The sequence below is a fragment of the Choloepus didactylus genome, chromosome 5 (assembly GCF_015220235.1).
Source record: "Choloepus didactylus isolate mChoDid1 chromosome 5, mChoDid1.pri, whole genome shotgun sequence".
Taxonomy (NCBI): Eukaryota; Metazoa; Chordata; class Mammalia; order Pilosa; family Megalonychidae; genus Choloepus; species Choloepus didactylus.
Window position 1 is genome coordinate 32,763,824 of NC_051311.1, and position 6,261 is coordinate 32,770,084.

Genomic DNA, 6,261 nt, shown 5'->3' on the forward strand with positions numbered 1-6,261 from the left:
CAAATGCACACTTAAATGCATCACACACAGCAGCCAGTCTGGTGGTGCCTGATGCAGAGGGCAGACTGAATGGTGATGACAGCCCTCTATGAAATCCCTGCTTGTCAAAATTCTGAGTCTTGTAAATGGGACCAGTCATCTCAGGTAGTTCAGAGGTGCTTGCAGACACTGAGACTCCTTTGCCAGGCACCAGACCTGCAGACTTGTTTTGTGTCTGCAGTGATCCACCATAGCCACCCTTGGTGCAGTCTCCAGCAGTTGCCCCCTGGGTCAGGTTGTTGCAACCTGTGCTTTAGCCATAACCACCAGCCTCTGGAAAGGGGCAATTGGGGTGGTGAGGTTCACACCACGCTGCTTGGCTGAGGCTGGAGGGACAAACATAGTGGGCATGGGACACAAGAAGGGCTGCTGGGCTGTGCGGCAGATCTCATTGGCTCTACTGTGGCTGCGTCAGCATGGTGGAGGGTGGTGGAGAGTGGTGGAGGGTGCTGGGGGTGGAAGGGATGCAGCATCACTTCACCAAACTTTGATGCATCACCTGAGTAGGGATTATTAGCTAGGCTCCCATCATTACTGGCAAAGGCTGTGGGTAGAATAAAGGGGATGTCCTAGTAATCCATTGGCATCTGCTACTGCAGCACTTGGACCTTGTCATAGCCAGAGAACAGGTCTTGCCAGATGTCAGTCCCTGAGAGTAGGTGGGAAGCAGTCATCCGGGGCTCTCAAGGTCCTGGTTATGCAGCAGTGGAGACAGCTCCTGGGGCAGGTTGGGGTGCTTTGCCTGAGGTCACCAAGGGTGTGGCCCTGGTACTGCTGCGGGGTGCACTCTCGGTGGTCTCACACAGGCAGGGACTGTTCACGGTGTCCACCCTGCTGGGCAGGCTGGCCCTTGAGCATGTGGCACTTTGGGCAGGGTCACTGCTGTGGAGAAGGGGCCCAAGGTCTAGAAGGAAGGGGTGCTCTCCACATTGGCTTGTGTTTGCTGGGTCGAGGAGAGGCTGCCCTGGTGACTGGAGAGTGAGCTGTTGAGCTGAGAGAGGGGGCTGCTGGCTAAGTCTCCAGGCTGGGATCAGAAGGGCCCTCAGGTAGGTGCTGGGGTATGGAGGGGAGATGTGTAGTGTGGGAGGTGGTGCTGGGCAGGGAGTCCACAGATGGGAGGCCTGGGGAAGGGTCTGTCATCTCTGGAGCTGGGATGGAGGAAGTCGTACCTGGAGTCCACTGTGTTTTACCACCACCATGTCCATCCGCGACGGTTCCCGGAGCTGACTCCAGCAGACTACGTAGCTTTGGTATATACAATCCTGTTAGGCACAGAACTCTGGTCACAGGAGGAAGACATTGTCACTGGTCCAGTGGAGCTCAAGGATGAGCCAGTCAGACTGGAGGAGGTAATGACAGACATTGTGTGGGTTGAATTCTGTACTGCACTGGCCATTGGTCAAGAGGTATGCAAAGGATCACTTAAAGATTTCAGATACAAGCTGATGGGAATCTGTTGACTGTTTGCACTTGTTGGAGCTGATCCAAATTCAGAGAGAGAAGGTTCTGATTGAAATCCCAGGGCACCAAACCAAATATTTAATTCTGTGACCTTTGCTGAAGCAAGCATTTCCACTGCAGATGCTGGGATTTTAGAAGCTGGAGGTATCTGCCGCTTAGGCAGCTTGATGTGTCTTGGGCTGTGGTTGGTGGGCAGACACAGCTATGTTTTTTGATGGTCATGCTGGGAAGCTGCAAAATTTGTTCACAGTGGAGATGCTGTCTCTGGCTGTTGATTCTCAGAGTTTTGGAAAGGAAGGAAAGGATTCCAACCCAGGAGGAGGAACATTGGCTGCTTGGGGCTAGTTCTGTTGTCGCTGGCTCAACTGGCTTGGAATTGGGGGGGGGTGGGCAGTGTTCAGGCTTATGTTTGAAGACAAGAGGACTGAGGACTGAGGGCTGGGATGCTGGGGGCAAGAGCTCTGAAGAAGAAGTGGTTGTAGGAGGGACTTGTACTATTCTTCTGTGAGCTCTGGGTGGTGGTAAATTGGTCCAAACTCAGAGCTTTCAATTGGTCCAAAATCGGGGAACTGATACTATTTGCCGTCTTTGAAGCCGTAAGCCCTCCAAATCCTGAACCAAGGATGGATGAGAGACTCCCAGGAGAATAGGAATTGCGAGCAGTGGAGCCACCAGTTCCTGGTGCCATCTGATGGTTGTGTTGAAAATTTGTGGAGGCAAGGGCTTAGCCAAAGCCCTGCTGTTGGGAAGATTCAAAGGAGTTGAGGCTTGACTGGAAGGAGCAAGGCAATCAGATCAATGCTTTGACCAGGTGGCATGATTCTCTGCTGGAATAGAGGAGGCAGTGAAGACTTTTGTTTCAGGAAGACCTACAGTCCAGTCTTCCATTGTCCACTTTTCCACAGAATTCTTCCAGGCCCCAATTCATTGATCGCCACCATTTTCAGCAGCTTTCCAAATTACTGGTTTTGTCCTGCAGCCACCTGCAGATGGAAAACCTGAAAAGGCTGCAGGATTAAATGTCCCCATGCTTTGGGTTGAGAACATTTCTGTCCCTTTCTCTCTGCCACGTCAAATCCCCAACCATGGGCTCGAAGATTTGTCCACTTGATTGCAATCGATTCTAATCTCTTTGCCTCTAAATTGTCTGCGATGATCAGCACCTCTTCCTTTCAGGTGGTTGTTCCCATGTCCATGACTTGCTTCCCTCTGACTTTTCATTATTCTCTTTGTTTTCTCAACTTCTTTTTCCAAAATTATTCTTCTCCCCTCAGTAGTCTCCCATGAAGTTGTGTTTGAATTCCCTTCCAGCCATAGATTGATTGCTTTGTTCACATCTCCGTTACCATCATGCAGGGCCACGATGCGTTCATTCTGATTTTTCCCTGTCACTTCCATAAGCTGTTTAGCTTTAGTTTCAAGGTCTGGCTCATTCTTATCAGAGAGCGCTTGAGCGAGACGTCTCTGTCTCCTTGTTTCTGTGATTGTGTTGCCCATGTCTCTGAGATCTGTGATTTTCCCCAGTACCTCCAGAACGATCACTGCTTGCTGCTCACTGCAGTCATCGTATACAGTATATATAAAATAACATACGCGCAAAATAGAAAATCCCTGCTGCACTCACTGTTCTTGGGGCAGCTGTGACGACCACTCATTACCTGCCAACGTGCCTCCTTACAAAGCTGCAGTGGTGGTGGCGGTGGCCCCCATTTGTGTTTTTTTAAGTGGACCATCTGACAGGTAGGGAAATGGGCTGGTGGGAATTTCATCTCCATCCTCCATCTTTGCTGATCCTGATGAAAGCCCCTCTGTGGTGAAACAGGCAAAGGCCATGAGGACTTAGGAGGCCTCTGATTCTGGAAATAATAATGGCCCCCCAAAACCAAGGCTTGACTTATTAGCCCCCAGTTTTGGACTCTATATAGTCTAACAACAAAAGGCATGAGAACCCGTGACGTGGCTTTCCCTGGCCTTCCTGCATCTGTGGTCGTGTTCACCCAGCCTCCACCGACCTTTTCTGGGGGAGGAAACAGTCTTGACATTCCCTTCATCTAGAGTTGCAAAATTAAAGTTTTAAATTAAAAAGGAAAAATCTGTGCTGTGCAGGGGAAAGCACCTGCAAGTCCCTGGGGTCTGGGGAGACAGGGGATCCTTTGATGTTTGGGAGCTGAGTTCCTTGTCACATTGCAGGTAGCAAATGGATTTTCATTCAGAGAAAAATCACTTTAGAGGGTGCCTAATGTGAGAAAAAGGCAGAGGACAGAGTGCTGAAGTCTGGGCTGTTCTGCCACATATTAAACAGTTTTCCTAATTAGTAATGCTCAGTCTAGCTTTTTAAACCGCTGAGGCTCAGTGAACTGATAGAAGTGTTGGTGAAATCACAGCCCTGGCCTGAGCACCTGGGGCAGCCAGTCCTCTCCTTTCCCTTCACAACTAGTTATGTAAATGCTGGAGAACCCACCTCTACCTTCCTAACCTGGCAGTGAGTCCTTCTCCCCAAGGGGCACCTAACAAATCAACCAGAGTCCCCTCAAAGCAGGGCCAGTTGGGACATATTTGCCACAGGACACTATCCCCACCCTTGGTTCAATATCAGATGAGGTGGTTTAAAGGGAAACAAGGTCCATAAATGCAAAGTATTTCATGCAGTTCCTCTGACCCCCAGAGGGGTCTCACTGAGTTTTCACAGCACCTGGGGGTCTGGAGACCCAGCAGGCACCCCACCCCTCAGCTGCTCTACTTCGGGGCTCCCTCGCTGGAGCGTGTGCTGTGTGCTGCTTCCTTTCCTTTCCTTTCTTTTCTTCTCTTTCTTTCCCTTCTGCTTCTGCTTCTTCCTCTTCCTGTTCTTCTTCTTCCTCCTCCTCCTCCTCCTCTTCTTCTTCCTTGAAACAACATACATTTACTCTCTTACTGTTCTGAGGATCAGAAGTCTGAAATAGGTCAAGGTGTTGGCAGGAGAATCTGTTTCCTTGCCTTTTCAAGTGTGTGCCTCCCGAGGACAGGGCTGCCTCAGGGCTCAGCAGAGGAGGCTCTCAGTGAGGTCTGATGAATGAGTGGCTGAGCCATGGGTTAGAGAAACATCCGGCTTATTCAATCGTCAAATAAGCACACCTGCTTTTCATTTTCATCTGTGAAATCCATGCATAAATCTTTTTTTCCCCCATGGGTGACAGCTTAGATCAACTCTAGTTCAAGCCCAGTGTCTTGGTTACTTCGCCAACAGGGCTGACAGGGCCGATAGGGCCGACAGGGCCTTGATCTTACCTGGAGCTCTCTCAGTATGTCCCATGCTAGGGCAGCATTTGGACCGTGCTGAGGTCCGCAAGGAGGCTGGCTTCTGCAGAACTCGTTTATTTCCTGATTTACAAGAATGTGTCTGGTGGATATTTTAATGATTAGCAATACCTCCACTCTCTTGCTGAGCCAGAGGCCTGCTCTGGAGGCCCCAATAGCCACGTGATAAAAGTCACCTAAATGTAATGGAGGAACTCTCAGCTTGAGGAACTGACAGCCTAGTTTTGAGGTGGGGGCTTTGCCAAATGCCTGAACACAAAGAGACAGTGGGTTCTGGCCTCTTTAGAGATGATGTGTGGGAGACTCTGATGGTTAGGTTAGAATCAAGCAATGCTAGGTGGCTCCAACAGTGGAGGCCATATCTGATTTAATCAGTGGATCCATTCAAGGGCACTTGGGAAAAACAGAGCCAGGGGCTAATAGCAAAGAATAAGGGAAGCAAGAAGGGTCCAGTAAAATGGGGCATTTACTGGGTTTTCCCTCTTTCCTGGAACATGGGTCCCTATGAAGTTGGGGGTCTCTTTTCCCTTTTTGAGCACAGCTCTGTGGGAGTGTGTTGTGGATGTCACAGGGAATTCTGGATAATTCTGTCTGGTCTTGTAACCCAGTGAGTGGACACCAGACAGCTTCACACCAGAGTGGCAGGCAGCTGTGTTCAGTGGACAGATCTAATTTAGTGGGTCCTCAAACATTTGGAGTTTTGGAAGGTGTGCCAGGATTGGGAGGGTGCCAGCGAAGGGTCCCGCTTGAGCTCAATTTTCCCAGGCTGACTTAGCTTAGATTCCCTCATAATAACTGCATGAGCAAGCCTGGCTTGAAGAGGGAGAGCAGCCTGGAACGTGGTATTTCTCTGCCGCCTTTGGCATTGTTCACCAATCCCTTCTTGAAATGTCTTTTCTTATCCTCCGTGACATCACAGCCCCAGCTCGTTCCCTCTCGTTCCCTCTCCGACTGCTTTCTTTGTCCCCTTTGTTAGTCCTTCAATTTTCTTCTACCTTTACATGTCAGCATTTTTGTCCTTAGGTCCTTTTCTCTGATGCTTTCTCCATGGGCTGTCCTACCCTCTTTCTCTCTTGTTGGCTTGGACAGGGCTTTAAGAAATAGGAAAGGAAAAAATCCAGTAAATTCTAAAACAAAAACCTGTCACCCTGCTGAGTACTGAACCCATAGAGATGTGCACTACAGCTGATGCTCGTGCAGACAAGCCAAAATGGTTAACAAGATTGCCATCTCCCTGACATGTGGGTCTTGGGGTTCCAGGCTTTGGAGTCAAGAGAGCCTTGGGTTTGAATTTCTGTTGTGCTATTCAGGTGTGACTTTGGGCAAATCAGTCTTGCAGGGATGCTCCTGCTTACACCTGGATTTGTTGTGAGGGTGGGATGGAATAATGTAGCTAACGATCCTGGCTGTAACCAGCTCTCAGTGCATGGCAGCTGTGGTTTTGCTCACCAGGTCAGTTCTCTCTTT

At 49.7% G+C, this 6,261-nt stretch overlaps 1 pseudogene; it reads right to left on the minus strand.

Moving 5' to 3' along the window:
- Positions 1-2,997, minus strand: part of LOC119535228 — a 57,409-nt pseudogene extending 54,412 nt beyond the window's left edge.
- Positions 2,998-6,261: the final 3,264 nt, after the last annotated feature.